This window comes from Copadichromis virginalis, linkage group LG17 (assembly GCF_057382275.1).
Source record: "Copadichromis virginalis isolate Kocher_CV1m ecotype Utaka linkage group LG17, C_Virginalis_male_GT1.1, whole genome shotgun sequence".
NCBI classification, from domain to species: Eukaryota; Metazoa; Chordata; class Actinopteri; order Cichliformes; family Cichlidae; genus Copadichromis; species Copadichromis virginalis.
The window spans coordinates 35,772,194-35,793,575 of NC_140634.1; the positions used below are offsets into that span (position 1 = coordinate 35,772,194).

At 39.1% G+C, this 21,382-nt stretch overlaps 1 protein-coding gene across 4 annotated transcripts in view; it reads right to left on the reverse strand.

The window, feature by feature from the left end:
- The window catches only part of tafa5a (TAFA chemokine like family member 5a), a 171,404-nt gene that overhangs the window by 21,248 nt on the left and 128,774 nt on the right, over window positions 1-21,382 (reverse strand). The gene's annotated exons all lie outside the window — the stretch shown is intronic.

Here is a 21,382-nt window from a genome sequence, read left to right on the forward strand (position 1 = left end):
ATTCAGTGCACATTTTGTCATAGCTGTATGACAAATGTTTTTCCAGCACTGCTCTGCTTTATTGAAGTTTCAGACTCCAGTTAGTTAGTTTCTACTCGTCTCTCAAAAGCAATAGGATTCAGCCCATTACATAGAGGCTGAACACGTACTAGGCTTCACTGACAGACTGAGACACAGTGACAAGACTGATAAATGTATTGACAACTGAAGCAGGCTTCTGTCAATTCAAAGAGAGTGTTGTTGGAGGTGCAATGTATTCTTTCACCTGCACTTACGCTGGCATAGGTTCCCAGTCATCCCTGTCTTTAGTGCTTGAGTTGAAGGCAAATAGCATCTTATTTTAATTCTACTTTTTCTAGTGAATATTGGAGATTTTTTGTTTGTTTTGGACATTCTTAATATATTTTGTGTCCCAAAAAGGGGCAGTACTGCTGCTCACTGCTTTGAGCAGGTCCTTGTTGTATTGCAGGCATTGTGTGTTACACTGTCACACTATTTGGCTATCTATCCACAGTAATGTGAAAAGAAATGTTGTGTTTTTTTGCTTGGAAAATACAAGACAAACACAGAGTTTGTTCAATTCTAATAGTCAACACTCAGTGTGACCACCTGTTTTTCAGTTTTATTGTCTTTTCATTTAAATAGTCTTCAGAATATTTCTCCAGGCTTCTTAAAAGACATTCAAAGCTCTTCTTTGGATGTTGGCTACCTTTTGTTCTGTTCTCTGTCAAGATGATCCCACAATGCTTCAACAATGTTGAAATCCCGGCTCTAGGAAGACCAATCAATGATTGACTATTTAAATTTGTGTTTTATTATCCAGGCTGAAATGCAGCCCCAAACATGACGGCACCTCCACCGTGTTTTGCAGATGATTGTAGACACTCACTGGTGTTACTCTCTTGAGCTCCTCCGTACATACTGATGAAGGTATGTGGATTTATCACTCTATAAGACCTGTTTCCAACAATTTTCAGATCAGTCCTTGTATAATTTTGCATATTTTAGATTTTTCATGAATGGCTGCTTGGCAGCCACCTTACACTGAGGTCATTTCTTATGAGGCTGACAAGCTGAAGGGCCAGATGTGTCTCTCAGATCCTGTGTCAGGTCTTTGCTGGATATTTTTTCCCTTTTCTTAAGGACATGGCTTTCAGGTCCAGTTCATCTGCTGTAGATAGTACTATATCACTTTTGTCCTCCACTTGTTCAGTTTCCTCAGATTTTTTTTATTAAGGGCACATTGCACACCATACTGAGTTATGCCAAGTTTTGGAATCACCTTGTTGGAGCTAAAATATTATTATTATGCCTGTCAAACTGTGTTATCATCGGTATCATTTTCTGTAGATTTAAATAAAGAAATCAGAAACAAATTATGTGATTTTGCCACAGACTGGTTGTAACAAAGTATCTAAAGATACAATTTGGAATTGGTTCTTTGCTCAGTTTTTCTGTTATGTATGGATGCGTCTCTTTTTTGTGCTTGAATAGGTCAGTTTTATGTAGCTTAAAGATTAAAAATACATTCCTCTGAAAATGTTCAAAAAAGCAGATAATGTCCAAAGAAAAAGTTTAGAAAGCTGGAGAAGTGTTGCTCAAAACCACTTTAAGATATTGCACGACAGTCTGACTCACTGGAAGGAAAACATAATGAAATGGGTGGCTAGAGATATTTTTTCATCACAAAAGAACCCCGTAATTGTATTTATCCTGACGTACAAACACGGCCATCCAATAGGTAATTTTAATATCTGCAGTTTTCAATTGTAAATAAGCTTCCGTTCAGGGGTTCAGCCTATTTCTTACTGAGTTTTCGACTGTAAGTCATCCATCATATAGCCCCACTAAGTTATCAGGAGTCTTTATTGTCTTCAGCTGCAGCAGAAGTTTGTGAGTTATAGAAAATCAGACAAGATATATGCAGCTAGCTGCTTTCTGTGACAGGCCATGCTGCAGAATGAATCATCAATAAGCATCATCAAAGGATCACAAATTTACATTAAACTCGTGGCTTTGGAAAAGAGCCTCTATGATAACATATTAGCACCAGATTGCATAATAGCAGCCCGGATGAATTTACTGAATATTAAATGAGTAAATGAATGAATATTTCATTTTCATGTCTGGCATTTACATGTCCCATCCCTTACTAATGTGTTATTCAGACACGTTACCTAACAACAAACCAAACATGACATGTTAACCACCATCGTGCAACATCGGAATCACCCAGACATGCACATAAATGTAAACAAATGTAAACATAAACAAAAGGCTACCACAGATAACGCTCTAGGAGATATTTCATTATGGAAATCCAACAAATATACATGCACATAAACACAGGCCCCTAAACCTAAAGCATAATACATGTGACATCTGCATGTACTCGTGACAACCATTTCAACCATTTGTGTGTGTGTGTGTGTGTGTGTATATATATATATATATATATATATATATATATATATATATATATATATATATATATATATATATATATATATATATTAGGGGTGCAACGATATTCGTATCGATATTGAACCGTTCGATACAGTGCTTTCGGTTCGGTACACATATGTATCGAACAATACAACATTTGTAATTTATTTTATCAACTTTCCTTCTGACGATGCTGTCTGTGTTGAGCGCTCAGTGAATCTGCGTTCGACTACTCCGCCTAGGCTGCACTGTCGAGCGCAGATCCACTGAGCGCTCAACACAGACAGCATAGTCAGGAGGAAGAGTGCAGGGCAAGCTAGCGAGACAGAAGTTAAGCTCTCCTTGCAAGATGGACCTCCCCCACCCTCATTCAGATCTGGCGTTTGGAATTATTTTGGTTTTCATGTGACGTATGACCCTGAAGGTAAGCGAGTCATGGACTAAAGTAAAACAGTATGTTGGATGTGCCATGCAATGCTTAATTACATTGGTGTGAACTAGTGTGTTAGCGCAGTTAGCTCGTTAACGTGTTGGCCGTCTAGCCCCATGCACGGGGCGATCGGCGGTAGCTCGTTAACGGAGATTTACCGTGTTGTGGCGTTAAGGTCATTTCAACGAGATTAACCTGAAAGCACTAGTGGGAACACAACGAATATGACTGCACATTTACGCCGACATCATCCTAGTGCAAAGACAAAAACAACAAGCATGCTACTAACTTTAGCCGAGTCATTTAGACAGCTGTTAGCACGTGATTCTCCTTATGCTGCTGAGAATATAGCCCAGAAGAAGCGGATAGTATAGCTTTTATTTTGGAAAGAGACATTTCTCTGTAATAAACTCTCTTTTCCAAAGATGAGTGATTCCTCAATCAGATACAGGGCTCGCAATATCGCTAGCCCGACGTCCTGGGGCTAGCGATCTTTCCAGTCGGGCTACAAAAATCTCTCTGCCCTGCCCGTCGGGCTATTGTAGGAAAAATATATGTCAATGCTTTTGCATTCTTTCAGAAATGTAGCTGGGTAATTATGTCATTGGCATTGGTGAGCCACTGTCAATATGTGACATATTGAAATCGCGTTTGAATTTGCGCTTGTTTTTTTGCTTTCACTTTGCAATGACAGCACTGATCTGTGAGTGATGATAATTTGTGCACCAATTCCTCTGACATCGTCTTATTAATCGTTAGCTTACTATGCAAACATGACAAGTGAAATCTCCCGCAGCAAGCTTAAACATGTGAGAGGTTGATCGCGCAGAGAATCGCTGAGCTTATGTGAGTCCGTGTGTAAAAGTAGCAGTATATATATTTTAGTTCTGCTGAGCCAAATAAGACAGGTCGGGGTGAAGAAGTGACAGCTAGGGCTGCCACGATTAGTCGACTAGTCACGATTATGTCGACTATTAAAATCGTCGACGACTAATTTAATAGTCGACGCATCGTTTGAAGCTTTGTAAGATCACAAAGGACGCAGGAATGAGTAGTAGGATTTAAGAGTGTAATAACGGACTGAAACAGAAGATGGCAGCACTGCATGTCCAAGGATGCCAGCTGCCATTAAACCCCGAAGAAGAAGAAGCTGTGTCCCAGAATTCATAGCGCAGCCCAGCGCAGTTGTCAACAATGGCGGCAGCTAGTTAGTTTTAACTTTACTCTTATTATTCTTTCTGGGTCACAAAATAAACCTTTAACATATTTTCAGGCGAGAATGTAGCTGTGTAAACCTCAAATATCTGCTCAGTTTATCAAGACACCACATATTTTCAAAAGCGCTCCGACGTTTTCGGAGACGTCTGTTACCCACTAGCTCGTTAGCTAGGCGGGGGCAAGGCTAACTAGAGCCGTGAGAACACCGGACTCCCGGCAAATCGTTTTCAAACCCACCGCCGTCTTTCGCTACTCAGGTTAAACATATATATAAGTCACTTAGATAACTTAAAAATGTTATTGTTTGGCTTTTTTTAGTATTTTATTTGTTCCTGAGTAAATCGGTTTGGCTGAGATTAAAGTTATAGTTTTTGCACAGCTAAAACTGTCAAGCAGACAGCTGATTATCAGAAGTGTGAGACGCTGGAGAATATACTCCGGTGTCCTGTTATATTTTAGAAAGCAAGGAGTTTATTAAACTTCACCGAAACAATCTGCAAATTTCATTAAAAATTAATAAACTACCATCTTGTCTTTATTTTTAGTTAGCACAAACACTTCAAGCTGTAAGCTAATGATAGTTATATAAGACCAGATGCTGCTGGTGCAATAAGCTGTACGTCCAATGGATGATGATCTGATTAGTCGACTAATCGCAAAAATAATCGGTGACTAGTCGACTATCAAAATAATCGTTTGTGGCAGCCCTAGTGACAGCCAAAGAAAAGCTTACCACAAAACGGAGAAGTTATGACAAATGAGACTATAAGGCAAAAAGAAAGTGCAGCTTTATGGTTTCATGGACAAAAGAATTTCTGTGGCTGCAATATGACGAGCTAAATAACCAGGGGTGCACATAAGTGGTCCGCAGGTGCGCATTCGCTGTCAAAATAAAAAACGCGCACAAGGGTTAGGGTTAAATTTAAAAACTGTACTTTTGAGTTAAAATATATATTTATAATTTTAATAAATGACAAATTAAAAAGGCATGAACATTTTTTTGTATCGAAAATATTTGGAAACCGAATTTCCCAGAGGAACCCACCCGAGGGATTACCGTAATAAAGTCTTATCTTATCTTATCTTATCTTCAAATTTCATCCATCTACGCAACATCGTCGGAAGCATGTTTCCTTTCCTGTGTTTTAGAAAGATATTAAGAAAGTGGAAAAACGCAGTCAAAATGACATCAAATTGAAGCTGCATTCCCAATCGCAACTCCAATCAGGAACATGAACTTTTTAAACAACATTTGTCATAAACTGTGATGTAAAGGACAATTTGAAATCTGTTTAACTCAAAACGTGAAAATATCCGGTGACATTAAACGTGCCCCGTGCGGATTTCCTTATAAACAAACATTATTATTGTAAACAAAAGCTTGACAAGATTTCTCAAAAATAATGGCTGCTGGAGGAAAAATAGATAATAAAAGAAAAAAACAAACAAACTAAGGGTCATTATGTATGTGGTGCAATAGGTTGCTTTTACAAACCCCTTTAAAGATAAGGTGTTTAATCAAGGCCTCGTGGTTTGGCTTGGCTCTCAATCTTTACAACTGAAAAACTGTGTTTGAGAAAAAATATTAAAGGATGAAAACCATGCAACACACATCCACATGAACATGTAAATCAGAGCCACAAAAATGAAAAGGAGATGAACTGAGACAGATAGATGAGAATGGATGAAGACAAAGTAGAGGAAGAGCGTATCTAGATAACATTCTTGACCATTACAGGATATGGGCGAGATAAAGTAAGAAGGATACATTCATACTCATATCAGTATGCATTTATGGATTGAAAATTGTATTCTTTAATGGGTAACAGTGAAACCTAGAATGAATTGTAGTGCAAACATACATCATATTTTTTTCACGGCATATTCGCTGTCTTATAAAACGGGTGGGAATTGTGCTCGCTTCCGTATCTATAAATTTTCCCGAAGGGCACCTTCAGTAGCTGTAATAACCTCGCATGCAAATCATCGGCAAGCATGCTTCTCGATGTTAATACCTTATCACCATAAACAATATTTATATAGCAATCAATCTATAGAATATGCATACCTTATCGAGCACTACATTGCCAAATAACGCAAGTACCGTGAACAAGGTGTCAGCTCAGTAAAACGGGAGCTTCAAATTGACATCCGTGTGAAGCATTGTTATTATTGAGTGCGTTTTGCTGACATGCTGCTTCAGGTTGAATTACTTGGCGCTACTGCATTTCGCCTCAAGGCTAGCTGCACCCAAGGAATATAATCTATGTTTAACTTCACTATTTTTACTTCAGGGACAAAGTTTCACAAGGCAAAAGAAAGCAATTTCAAACAGTTCAAAATCTGAAACCTATTAAAAACTGTCAGCATATGTGCATAAGCGCATTGCCCTGTCATTCTGCGGAAGATGCATTTCAAAAGTTATTGTTGCAGTTTGCCTGTTAAACAGTTCACTGGCTATCAATCTCTAGACATCTAGAAGTGCTAAGTATCTGTAAGATCAGTATTGTTGATCCTCCTTAAAGCCTCCCTGCATCCCTGCCCAGTTCAGTAGGCTTTGAAATGAAGTGCTTGTCATATGGTGTCTGAAACCACACTATCCTGATTATTTCTCATGTCACAAGTGGACAATGTTGGTCATTTTTGGTTGGTCATAATCTCTGCATCAGGCATAAGCTGAACTTTTCTGTTTTTTCAAACACCATTTCTTAGTTCTTAATTCCATCACTGTTCACATGTACAAATGAGCGAAGAACCCGGAGTCCCTTTATGTAAAGCTTTTCCAAAGGTTTGTGCTGTTATTCCCACTGGAACAATTACTGAATCTCAGCTTGTCACAAAATAAGCTATAAAAACGGACGTGATTAGAGGAACACTTCTTACAAACTAGTAACTTTGAAGAATTCCCTGGCCTTCACATCTTCTCTAACAAGCTTTTCCTTACAGGTGTTCCTAAGAGATGTAATTTATATCCTTTATGTTTTACATGCACATAGTTCACATGAACTGCAACAGGTGTCGTCTCTCCATTTTGCACATTGATATTATACTATTACTCATATTTTGGGGGCAGCGGTGGCTCAGGTGATAGAGCTGGTCATCAACCAATCGGAAGGTCAGTGGCTTGAATTTTGGCTTTGCCTGCCCGTTTGCCACAGCATCCTTGCGCACAATACTGTACCCTAAGTTGTGTCTGATGCTTTCAGAGTGTCAGTTTATGTGTAAATGTTAGATAAAAGTGTTTAGGTATAGATACAAGATATGAATGTGTGTATAATATTGGTTACCTGAGACTTCCAGTAGAAAGAGCTTTGAGTGCTACTATTGCTGGATATTTCAAAATCTTTTCTTTTAGATCTATTTTGACATGTTTTAAATTTGGTTTTGGCTGTCCGATTCCAAAAGTTTCTTCTTTTTTTCAGCTATTCCTCGATGGACATGCGAAAGTTGGGTTCAAGTTCATATAATATTAAAATGTCCACTCCAGCTTCAGCTTGCTGGCAGATGGACTCATATAATCTTTCATTTAATGAAAGATTCATTGTTGACTCCGACCTCCCTAGTCCCCGAGGCAGCAAAGCAACCCCAAACCATAGCATTTTTAACTACCATCCTTCACAGTCTCCACAGGCATCCTCAGCTTCTTTCTTCTGTTTTTCTGAAGGCCTGAGAGAGCTCTTTAGATCATGGTAGAGCACAAACTTCAATAGGAAAAAGGGTACAAAATCCTGGATTGTAATAAATCAGACAGGTTCCACCTGTTACTCTGTAAAAGAGCTCAAATATTACGGATGTAATAAATAGATGGGTGTGCTAACTCTGTCCATGTGTTTATTTGGTTTTGTGTAATTATACTGAAGACGCCATCTTTATATGTTGACAGCGTTCCAAAGATAAATGGCGACAAGCTTTTGCCTCAGCTACCTGTTGCCGTGACCCTACAATAGTCTGAATTAGCATCCCAGCCGCTCCTTTTAACAGCTGCATTCTTCAAGTTCAAAGTTCAAGGAAATTCTTGAGTCTAACAAGTATTTTCAACATTTTTCTCAAGAAAACCTCCAAAACAAACATTCTAAATTGCATTGTACTTCCATGCGTGGGCAATAAAAAGTTTTCTATTTCTACCCTAACATGCTCTGTCCGAAATACAAAACATTTGTTTTCCTTTTAATACTACTAACCTAATCTGTTTAAGATTTTTAAATATAGTCTTTTGTGGAATAATGTCCTTGTGTGATGTTTTTGTACTCACAGTTTATGTGTGAGTACAAAAACTTCTGAACTATAAACAGAACTACTCGGCAGCAGTAAGTGTAATGTAGCAGAAATGATGTAAAGCAAGCCTTTGAAGATGCAAAGGGGAAAATTAAAGGACATATTGTAAACAAACTATTCACTTGGGTGAAGCGAAAATCATGTCAGATGTAATAGCTCGAGGCCTGGCAGTGCTCTCAAGAGTTTCTTTTTTCTTCTTCCTTTTGTTATTTAATCCATTACTGTGAATCTGTCTAATGAATGTTGTCATCAAGGTCACTAAACAATTCACAAACAGGTTTTGTTTAACTTCTGAATTACCATCCAGTAGGGTGACCCTCAGCTGATGAAGATGTATCGTGATGTCTGGTAAATATCAGTAATGAGGGAATGAGTGCTGTTATATATGCGCGTGTACAAGTGGTATATTACAAGTGTCATTTTTGACAGCAAGAACTATAAAACAGCTCCATCAGTGATGACAGTCGAGAGATAAGTTATCACACTTGTGTCAGATGAATGATGTTAAGATTTAATAATGAAGCCACAGAGACATTTCAGGTTGACATAACAGATTTCCAGCTGGTTTTGAAGTGTGATTAATGGAGATTTGTCCTATTGACTTTTTAAGTGAAAATAATCACCATTTAACATCCTTTTTGCATTTTTTAAAAATATTACCAGTAGGCCAAAAAGCCAAAAAACTCCACCAAATATCACCGGTTTTCATTAATTACAGTCACTAACGTTTAGCATTATAACTTGCAGGTTCCTGTGATTCGGAATTAAAAATTGTAAAAGCCCTTTTGTATGACTTTGAGCAGCTGGACTTGAACAGTTACGCATAAATGTTTGTAACCCGAACCTCTCTAGATGCTGTGAGATGTATTTGACCTAAACTTCTTCAGCTACATCCTTATTCTTAAGATAAGACAACCTTTGTTAGTACCAGTATCTATCTACACAAAAAATAGCAATAATGCTATCAGTTAACTTTGTCTATAAGTAAATTTATCTCTATTTATGTATTTTGTGTATAAGCGCCATCAAATGGCAAGAAAGTTTTTAACGGTAACTGATACAAAATAATACAAAAAGAAAAAGCAGCTGAACAATTGTTTGCAATGTTATCAGAAGTGCCTCAATGATACATGATCACTATTTTATTTTTAAATGCCAAAGGTATCATTAGTACAGTTACCATGACACCCTAAAATTTGAGATGCACCAGTTCAGTTCCACTGCGATAATGATACCACAGCTTTAGGTATATGTGGACACTGAACACCAGCTTTAATAAGATGCATTCCTCACTGTGAGGAAGACACTGAGAATATTTTTTATGTGCAAAGCAAAATTAGGATTGGCCTAAATCACTGCTTTCCTGACAATCAATGACAACGGGTCTAAAAAAACCATTACCTGTGAAAACCCTGTGTATTCCACCCAGGGTTTTGAGTTTTCTCGTGTTTTTGTCATTTTGTATTATTAATTATGTCTAAGACTTTGTTAGTCTTAAGTTTATTCTATAGTACCTAGGTTGTTCTGTTTAGCTTTTGTTTATTAGATTCCCCTTGTGCCCTCTGCGTGCCTGTGTTTATGTGCTTGTACTGTATGAGTTCTTGTGCCTTGTTTCCCCTCCTTGTGTTTTATTCCGTCATGTTTATCCATGTTTCCCCCGCCCGTCATGTCTGCTCTCTCTCCCTCGTGTTCCCGCTCCCTCTCATCTGCCTCTCCTCCACTCCTCCATCATGATCCTCCATGTCCTGTCTTATTGTGAAGGTCTCGTTTTTTCATGTTCATTCTGTTCAGTTTTGCTTCCCCTCTCTTGTTATGGTTATTCGTGTAAGATGTGCTATCCTTCTGTGTATTTATGTCAGCGTCTTCCTCTGTCCTGTGTCGCAATCTCCCTCATACCCATCTGTGTGTTCTGGTCCTAGTTTAGTCTCTAGTGTTCCCAGTTTAGTTTTCTGATTTTCCTTCTGTCCAGCCATAAAACTGATTTAGAGTTTACTTTTTGCCTGCCTGTCGAGTCTGCATTTGTGTCCAATCCTGCCGGATCCACACACAGATCAGTTATTTAAATTGTTTCACTTCAGCTCATTGTGAAAGTTATTGCTGCATATCGTTGTAATTTATGTTTGTGTTGCTTTCTGTTATCCTTGTCAGTGCACCTCGCCATACTTGCGCCAACATGGAGTGGAGCATATCAAGAGGAACAGTTGGTGTAGCAAGCATGAAAAACCTCCAAACTGATGACTCACTGCTGCTTCCATTGCTGATGTATTGTATAGAGAAGACAGAACATCATAGTCTATATTGACAAAAGAACTGTGCCACCTGCGCATTACACCTACGTGGAAACCTGTGCCATAAAGCTCCAGGCTCTCGGTGTTAGTGCTGATGTTAATGCCAGAGATTTGTTACTCTGTAGTTATTATAATTATTGAGAAGAGCGCTGCCATTCTGTTACTTTGCACAGTCTGCTACTTCATGGCTGAGTTGCTAAACCACAGGAAACAGATTTGTTGCAATTGTGCCATCCTATTAGAGTACCACACTCAGGTTCACAAAACTCTTTAAAATGAACCATTCTTTGACAAATGTATATAAAGGCAGACTGCATGGCTAGGTGTTTGATGGCAAGGAGACAGAAAATACCTGAAATCAAAATTAAGAGGAGTCGCTCAACAATTTTGTTCGTAAATGGCCTGTGGCGCTTTAAAAAGTGTAGAACAGAATTGATTAAATCAGCTCCAGCTGTCACTGATACCTGTCAGCTTTTTGAATTTCAAAGGCAGAGTTAGTGCAAGATGCATCAGCATTTATTTTCAATTTTGAGTTTTAAAGAAAAACTATAAAGAAAAACATCCAGCAACCATTTATAATGAGAAATCATAAACCATAAAGTTGGGTGAAAAAACGTTCTTCACATTTGGTCTTGCATGACTAACTAAACTGATCTCCCTTGCATAGTGACCCTGTTACCATTCAACCATATTACTGCTCTGATATGGCGCTGGTGTGAGGGCAGTGGCTTATGTTGAAACTTATTAGATTCAGGGGTGATAAAAACATCCCACACATGAAAAGCGGGCAGGCATGGACAGAAATAAATACACGGACACACATAAAGGTTTCAAGCTATGCATATGTCAGGGAACATATCAGCCTCGGTTTCATCAGCGGAAGATAAGACGTAGAGAGGGGAGAACATTATTAAACCCTCCATAGGACACTTATCTTCCCACCAAATGGTAGATCACACTCATGTCAACAGCCAGCATCTTGCCCTAATAAATTCTGTCTAACGCCAAGCCTGAGATGACAGGAGAAAGATGGGCTTGTGTCTGTGTATGTCAGAGAGAGAGAGAGAGAGAGAGAGAGAGAGTGGGAGAGAGGGGAAAGAAATACAGCAAGAAAAATGACGAAAAAGAAAGAAGACCTAAAGACACATCCAGTCGGATATAATAAATGTAGTTCAGCATGCTATGGTACTGAGATAAGAAGATGGACTAAGATAATTGCAAGCTGTACAGATCAGATATGGTCTGAGGGGGTAGCAGAATCAGCAGAGTGTCAAAGGCTGCTGATGCTGGACACCAGATATGGCTGGGCTGCACTTTACTATTATTTTTTTTTATAAAAGTGGAATTTCCAAAACATTTAAACACATGTATGTGGAAAAAATAAACATAACATAGTTACTGTGGCTGGTAGCAGAGGACACAAACCTCTACCCTCCTTCCCTTTTTTAAGCGCATCCATATTTTTTTCTCCAAAAAGAAATGAATCAAGTAAACCCTGTGGTTATGAAGATAATCATTCAGAGTTGAGCTGTTTGCCACATAACTGTAGTTCTTCTTATTCTTATGAGTTGATTTGGTGTGAGTTGCCCAGTTTTTGAGCTGTTGGCCATAGAGATGTCTGACCTCTGTTGAATATAAAGGAAGTAATTGGCACTTGCCTTTGTGGTGTTCAAAGTACCAAAAAACCCTACATATGAAAAATTCTGTAGTAATATCTCGCAAGACCCAGTTACTCCAAAAACATAAAATCCACAAAGCACTTGTGGAAACACCATCAAAGATGAGATCTTGTTACAATGTCAGGACTACAGGAAACATTACCTTCTACATGGAGATATGGCTGCTGTGGCTAATTTGGTGGAAACAAGATTTTAACATGAAACTGCTCACTAGAGTCCCAGTTTTTTTTAAATTTGGAAATTGGAATTATATTGTTGATATTTTGAGCACCACATTTACTTCCATTATATTCAAGAGAAGGCAGACAGACAGTTCTAGAGCTATCACCAACTTTCTGACAAGGCAATTGAATGTTATCGAGACCTGCCACAACACCAACCTGAAACCTGTGCGAGTGCATTTTTTTAAACTTGTTAGCATCAACTGACATATCAAAATAAGAGCAAGATCTTTTGCCACCTAGTAAAGGAACTGCAGGTTGTGATGTGAAACCCTCAAATTTACCCCATTAAATTGCAGACTAACTCTTACTGATCTTGTTTTAACACTGTTTTGATGTCAATTGGCTGCAAATGGTTGCAGTCCTGCTCCCTCTCTTCGAAGAGGAAACGAGATTTCAAGTTCATTGCAAGAATGTAGTATCTTATTATGGTTTTGTATTTCTCTATAATGTAAAACAGTCTACCTCTAACATTATTTCTCAGCTCTGTACTCAAAGCCTTTTTAATGCCTCCTTCCACTGCAAAAATGCATATACAGAGTGTATCAAAAAGAATTACTCGATTTCAAAGTGCTTTCATTCCACAGCTGTTCCCTAGTAACAATCAAAAAATGTACTGTTAGAAAGACCGGATTTGTGAGTTTCATGTGGTTGCTGGTAGGTAGTGTAACAGCGTCCAGAGGGCGACACATGAGTGCTTGATAACATTCAAAGTTTTGTATGTAAAACTTTATATTCAGTCATGTATCTTAATCTTTATCTTATTACTGCAAGCTTCTATGCCCATTACTTAAAAAAAAAAAAAAAAAAAAAAAAAAAAAAAATATATATATATATATATATATATATATATATATATATATATATACATATACATAAATATACATATATACATATACATAAATATACATATACACACATACAGTGGGGCAAAAAAGTATTTAGTCAGCCACCGATTGTGCAAGTTCCCCCACTTAAAATGATGACAGAGGTCAGTAATTTGCACCAGAGGTACACTTCAACTGTGAGAGACAGAATGTGAAAAAAAAATCCATGAATCCACATGGTAGGATTTGTAAAGAATTTATTCGTAAATCAGGGTGGAAAATAAGTATTTGGTCACCTCAAACAAGGAAAATCTCTGGCTCTCACAGACCTGTAACGTCTTCTGTAAGAAGCTTTTCTGTCCCCCACTCATTACCTGTATGAATGGCACCTGTTTGAACTCATCATCTGTATAAAAGACACCTGTCCACAGCCTCAAACAGTCAGACTCCAAACTCCGCCATGGCCAAGACCAAAGAGCTTTCGAAGGACACCAGGAAAAGTATTGTAGACCTGCACCAGACTGGGAAGAGTGAATCTACAATAGGCAAGCAGCTTGGTGTGAAAAAATCAACTGTGGGAGCAATCATCAGAAAATGGAAGACATACAAGACCACTGATAATCTCCCTCGATCTGGGGCTCCACGCAAGATCTCATCCCGTGGGGTCAAAATGATCATGAGAACGGTGAGCAAAGATCCCAGAACCACACGGGGGGACCTGGTGAATGACCTGCAGAGAGCTGGGACCAAAGTAACAAAGGTCACCATCAGTAACACACTACAACGGCAGGGAATCAAATCCCGCAGTGCCAGACGTGTTCCGCTGCTGAAGCCAGTGCATGTCCAGGCCCGTCTGAAGTTTGCCAGAGAGCACATGGATGATACAGCAGAGGATTGGGAGAATGTCATGTGGTCAGATGAAACCAAAGTAGAACTTTTTGATATAAACTCAACTCGTCGTGTTTGGAGGAAGAAGAATACTGAGTTGCATCCCAAGAACACCATACCTACTGTGAAGCATGGGGGTGGAAACATCATGCTATGGGGCTGTTTTTCTGCCAAGGGGACAGGACGACTGATCCGTGTTAAGGACAGAATGAATGGGGCCATGTATCGTGAGATTTTGAGCCAAAACCTCCTTCCATCAGTGAGAACTTTGAAGATGAAACGAGGCTGGGTCTTCCAACATGACAATGATCCGAAACACACTGCCCGGGCAACAAAGGAGTGGCTCCGTAAGAAGCATTTGAAAGTCCTGGAGTGGCCTAGCCAGTCTCCAGACCTCAACCCCATAGAAAATCTGTGGCGGGAGTTGAAAGTCCGTGTTGCTCGGCGACAGCCCCAAAACATCACTGCTCTCGAGAAGATCTGCATGGAGGAATGGGCCAAAATACCAGCTACTGTGTGTGCAAACCTGGTAAAGACCTATAGTAAACGTTTGACCTCTGTTATTGCCAACAAAGGTTATGTTACAAAGTATTGAGTTGTATTTTTGTTATTGACCAAATACTTATTTTCCACCCTGATTTACGAATAAATTCTTTACAAATCCTACCATGTGGATTCATGGATTTTTTTTTCACATTCTGTCTCTCACAGTTGAAGTGTACCTCTGGTGCAAATTACTGACCTGTCATCATTTTAGGTGGGGGAACTTGCACAATCGGTGGCTGACTAAATACTTTTTTGCCCCACTGTATATGTATATATATATGTATAGCCCTTTAAAATCGGATTATTCTTTTTGATACACCTTGCATATTGAAATAATTGCCACACACTTGCCATGACTATTGCCTTCTAACTGCTTGAACTAACAACCACTACTCAGGTAGTTAAATCTCCTGCTTGCTCTTAGACAGAAACAAATCAACATCAGCACTACAATGAGGTGTTTGCAAAATAGAGCTCTGACACTTTCTCTGTCAACTGGCTGCCATTTCTGCTCACCTTTGCCACTCTAATGCATCAGCACACAGCCCAGGCCTCCCTATACTCTGTAATGGTAAGTCAAGTAGCCCTTTAAGCAAATTCACTGTGTCTTCATTTCACAGAGGAGTGCTGGGAATCTGTCAAGGTTTTCTCCTTGTGTACCTTTTCTCACGGCAAGTGTGTGAATTTCTCTATGGCACATGAAAGCACCCGAGCACGTGGGCACACATAAAAGCAAGGCTGATCCAGGTATCTTAAAACCAACAATTTAAGATAACTCTGCGTTGCGCTTCATTTGAATTTCCACCGTGTACGTATGCAAGCTCGCCCACAGAGACACACAACCCCACACAGTAATCTCTTTGCTGACATGTCAGGCAACAAAGTCAAACAAAAGATGGCTGGAAGAAGCCCAACTGAGCGCCATTAAAACTCTGAGATTTGCTTTCATCATGGAAATCCCCTCCTGTGTCTCCTTTTACAGTGGATCATCTATCTGGATAATTAACTGTACTATCTGACCTGCCGTGGTAGGCAGACGTTCCTTAAAACTGAATCGAGCCTAGCTGGAATTAGGAGGTGGCCCAGCAGCATGTGAGAGAAAAACCCAATGCAAAAAAAAATAAATCCCTGCGCTTTGTAATTAGCCACCATCTCTTTATCTGCCTTTTCTTCTGCTCACAGCTGTTCTCCTCTCGGCTAATTTTCCCTCGTCTTGTCTTTTTCCCTTCCGCCCTCCTTCACCCTCATCTGTACCTTCCTCACAACCTTTGTTTTCTCTTTTTTGCACTTTATAGCTGCCCTCTTTTTATGCTTTTTTTATACCCCCCATCTCATCTCTTCCTCCTCTCTTTTTTTCTCCCTTCACCTCCTTTCCTTCCTTAGCTTGTTCTTTTCCAGTCTATTGCCTTGCCTGATTTTCATAAGATTATTCCACCCGTTTGGCTGCCTTGATGAGTATCTGCGCACTAAAAGCTGTCAAGCCCTTTTTAAAAAGCCAGAGTTTTTTTTTCTCCCCCCTCTTTTTTCAATGAAGTGAATTTGTGTCCCAAATAGCTCCTCTGCACTCATGAAACTTCAAGAGGCAGAAATAATGAGATAGCATGCTGACTGACATTTCCAGACCTTGGCCCTGTGTCTGTGTGCACGCATGTATGTCTGTGTGGGTGTCTTGAATTTTTTTTTCCCCATGTATTTGTGTGCGTAACAGAAATTCACCTAATAATCGCCGACCACCACAAATACAGCCTACAGTCGTCTGATGTGCTTCTTTTTTGTGCACTTGAGACAAACGTATGAAACAGACCTTTTAATTTTTTTGAGCGGGGCAGGGTAAAAAAGACAAAGAAAAATGAAACTGAAGTTTAAATGACATATTCACTGCTCAAATTTCAAAAACTGAGATAGCTGCTTCCTCTGTCGTTTAATGTGCTAAATGAACATCTTTAATGCGAAAAGATATTACCCTGTTACAACTGGATTCTCTTTAATAGACTGGGATGCTCTGAAATTAATGTTAGATTCTCAGTTTTAAAATGAAAGTCATTTTTTTTCTGTGTTTTACCACCCTCACCAAAAAGCTGCCTTTGGGTAACTAAAAACACAAAAGTTTGGCTTAGAAGTCTGCTTCAATTAAGTGAGATAAATTCAGCAAAGGAATTTTTCGCCTTTGTGGGGAAAATACTTGTAGCTAATTGCCAAGACTTGGATGAAAAGAGAGAAACTGTTCTCATGTCTAACCTTTACGTAGAGAGATTGGATTCTCATAACTGAGCTTAGCAAAAAGACTTCAAAAGGAAGGAAACTGCTAGCCCAACTGTTTAAAGGTAATAAAACCCAGAATTGAATGAAAGCGTCGCCAACATTTTAATATAACATGTTTGCTCCGCTCTATTAAGGAAGTCATATCACCTGGTCAAGAAGTAACTCTTCTTATAACCTTTGGTAAGGCCACAAAGGTTTGGATGTATTGACACTGTACTGTGTTTAGATTACGCTAATTTCCAAGGTTCATGCTAACATAATACATCTGGAATCTGGTGGAGTTTTTCTGCTATATCTATCTATCTCAATAAATAGAGATATGATATAATATCGCATGACGCCAATGCCAAATAATAATAATGATAATAATAATAATAATAATAATGGATACTTTATTGATCCCCATGGGGAAATTACTTGTTTTTCTCTGCATTTGACCCATTCACTCAGTGAAGCAGTGGGCAGCCCACTAAGCAGGCGCCCGGGGAGCAGTGTGTAGGGACGGTACCTTGCTCAGGGGTACCTCAGGGTAGCCGTTAAGTGGATTCGAACCGCCGACCTTCCGATCATGGGGCGATCCCCCCAAATATGGTCACTAGTAGATTGTCCCGGTCTCCTGTAGTTTGCTTGCAAAACACTCACTGTTCATTCACTGTTTCCATACCACTATCAACAAGCAGCTGGCAAGTGTTTGCATACATGTCAAACTTTTCTAGCAAACTTTGGGCAACTGCATTAATCTGCTAGTGGCCAAAACAATTGCAAGGTTTTTGATGCAGAACCATATACCTCCTTGTTACCAATTTCCCTTAGCAACAACTTGGAGAACATGTACTTTTGCCTAATGACCTGTGACTGCCGGGGGTCACTGACCCATTTCTAGCTCTGTGTGAATGGGCCTTTAGTAGACAAGTCCCATGCATACAGCTGAGGAGCACACATTTCATTAATGAAAATACTGTACAGTATTTCTCTAAATTCTGCTAGAATGTAAAACAAAAATGTGGATATAAATATGTGTTTTTTTGTAACTATGAAATTCATACATCTTGAAGTATATTTTATATCTGTCAGTTTATTTATTGGGCTATATGATATTACATTTCATTTATATACCACATAAACAACAAGCAGATTTTTATACTAAATGTGCTTCACAAACACAGACAAACAGTACACACAGAGGTATATTTGTATAACAGACTCTGAAGACAAAATTTAAAAATGGAAACAAGTTCAAACACAGTTTAAAACCTGAGAATCATGACACTGAGAAACTTTCTTTGTTTCCCTCATGTCCAAATGTCTCAACTGTCTGGTTGCCACATTGTTGCTTCCAGCTTCATTCTGCTTTCCATGCATACTATTTATGCTAGGTACCATTGTTGTGCATAACTGGCAGGTTGTGCGGCGTACCATTGCTCGGGGCTTTTTTTCTCCTGTGCATGTGTGTGTGTGTGTGTGTGTGTGTGTGTGTGTGTGTGTGTGTGTGTGTGTGTACTGGCCACCAGGTACTGCCGATATCGTTCTTTCACAGATGTACTCTGACATTTCCTCACAGCTGAACGCCAACGGCAACCCAAGATTTGTGGACACACACACACAAAGAAGGAGAGCCCAAAGGCACTGCGAGCCAGAGGAGAAAATGTCAATGTGAACAGGATCTGTGTGAAAGAGATCATTTAACACCACTGTCTACAGAGACACCGGTACATCAGCTGTGAACTGTAAACGCCTGACACGCACACACCTGGAAGCAGCTTATGATCACAAACTACTTATTCAATATAGCCAGTAATTCCATTGCATTTCATATTTAGGCCAAAAGTGACCAAAAATAATCAGACAGACAAGCAAAAACACAGAAAGCTGTGTATTTGATTCACACGGTTTAGTTATCATTTCAAGTTCCATTATTAGAAAGAAAAAACTGTGGTTACAAGAAGGAAGAATGGAAGAGAAGACACATTTAGTCTACGTGGGGCCTCCTGTAAGAGAAGTGAAATTTGGGTTTTGTCTTATGCCTTCAGATTTAGAAAGCTTCAAAGCAGGGATGTCAAACTCTTTTCATATTGTGGGACACATACATTTTGATCTCGTGTGTGCCAGACCAGTGAAACTCTTCTTTCTGTCAGCATGAAGAAGTTTAACTACATATTTAATACCTGAGATATTTTAATATCAGAAAAATAAGTGCTATTTCAAAAATACATCTAAGTTTTTCTACATGATTATGAAAATCTGCTTTGGGCTTAAATTATAGGAAATAAAAGTGTAAAATTACAGAAAAAGTTCTGTTAGCTCCTGTAATTATAAAAAGAAATTTTTGTCCTTTGGCAGAATATGGGTTTAAAAATTTTTTTTTCTTTTACTGTTAATGTTCTGTAAAAATTTTACATTTCTTCAATAGAAACTTCAAACTTTCTGTTTTTTAATTGCTCATCTATTAGTTTTTTACTTTGGTTCATTATGAATGACCATGGTTTTACCATGTTATGGTCTAACATTTATGTCCTCCAAAACCATCAAGTGAGCCAGACTGTAATCTTCGGCGGGCCATTTCTGGCCACTGGGCTTTATGTTTGACACCCCTGCTTCAAAGAGTTGCTAAACCCACTTTTATGAGGTGTCAGTTCAAGTGTGTCAAGGAGTGCTTGAATATACCACAGAGGTGAGGATGATGGCAGTAATGTAGCCAGTACCGTAGCTGAGTGGCTTCTGTGACTAAACTTTAAAGCATTTTTATGAATATGTAAACAAAGCAAGATTTGTTCAAGTTAAAATGGAGTGTTAAATTACTCTTTGTGTTACAAGAAACCAATATGTTTTGCTCTTCACACAATGCAAAATAAACCCTTCATTATTCTCATTCTTTTTTATTATCTCAGCTGCCTGCTGTTTGTTTTTTGGATGCTCGCTTCCTTGCATGATGTACCAACACTGAACTGCTGTCTGACAGAAGCAACTTAAAGCAAAGTGGAGGGAAAAGAAAAGAAAAAAGCACTGTTTGCTTATACTGCCATTATCAGCAGCTGAGTGAACAGGTCGTAAACAATGCAAAGAGCACGGAGATTGTGACAAACACACAAGCGCGTCAGCACCGTGGCACAGCGCTGTAATGACGGGTTATGATGACAGTCGTGATGGTGATGTGGCCGACGGTAATGAAGGTGACTACGTTGAAGCTGATGATGAATGACATCGTGGCATACTTAGTCTAAAGTAGAACAATGGCTCGGGGCTGCAAGCAGAAATAAACATACTGACATAATTAGTTTGCACACGTATAGTATGCCTGCTGTTAACCGCTCATGTGTGTGCTGATGTATGAGAAAGGTGCATGTATGAGTATGTTAATGGGAGCTAATGCATGCTCCAGGATTCATATGAGGAGGCCTTAAAGTCTTGTAACACAGAGTTTGTTCAGCTGGTGGAGGCCCCGGACCCTCATGATGCCTCTTCTCCTTCCTGGATGTTGATGATTCTTGTCTATTTAGCCTTATTGACCTCTACATCCAAACTAATCCGCCTGAAATTATGCATAACCTTTTACTTGGCAGAGCTCCCCATAAATCTGTTTATTCCCTGTTTGCTCCCTTACAAAAGCCCACTAAACAAATTCCAATTAAGCAAAACAGCAATACAGCATGAATGATAATTCAACTCAGTGCAGTCCCCAAAGCAGATAAAAGCATAATAATTGCTGTTATGTGTAAGTCAGCTTACAAAGACTGTCGAATTTCCCTTGAATGTGGTTAGTCTAATTATTTTAGGTCATTTGCTTTTTCTTTTTTTTTTTGCCTTTTTCGTGACTAGTGATATCACACTAATGTGTGGCCCTTTTGTGCATCCTTGTGCATGTATGAATAATACTTGTGCCGCATGGTCGTATTGCAAGCTCACGCACACACGGTTCTTTCTCTTTCATGCCTTCTTACAAATGTACTCCACTTACATATGAAAATAATGTGTTTCTATAGTAATATATTGTAGTCGGGTTTGCTGTCATGCCGCTGAATGAATCCGAGCCCCCAGCGGACACCTAAGGTGATGAATGAGAAGCAAAACAAATGCGAGCAGTAGCTTATGATGTACGAAAAAAAATGTAATTTAACAAAGTATGAGAATAAAAGCCACCTTTGTTTCTAGTTGGATGTTTTTATTGTTGAGCATCAGGAGGAAGTGCTTGCATTGGTATTAAGTTTCCAAAGATGATGCGGCATAAGGAGAAGAGAGAGTCAACGTAAAGCTGGTATCACTTACACACAGCTACAGCGTGGGGCTGAATCAAACGAGCATCCTG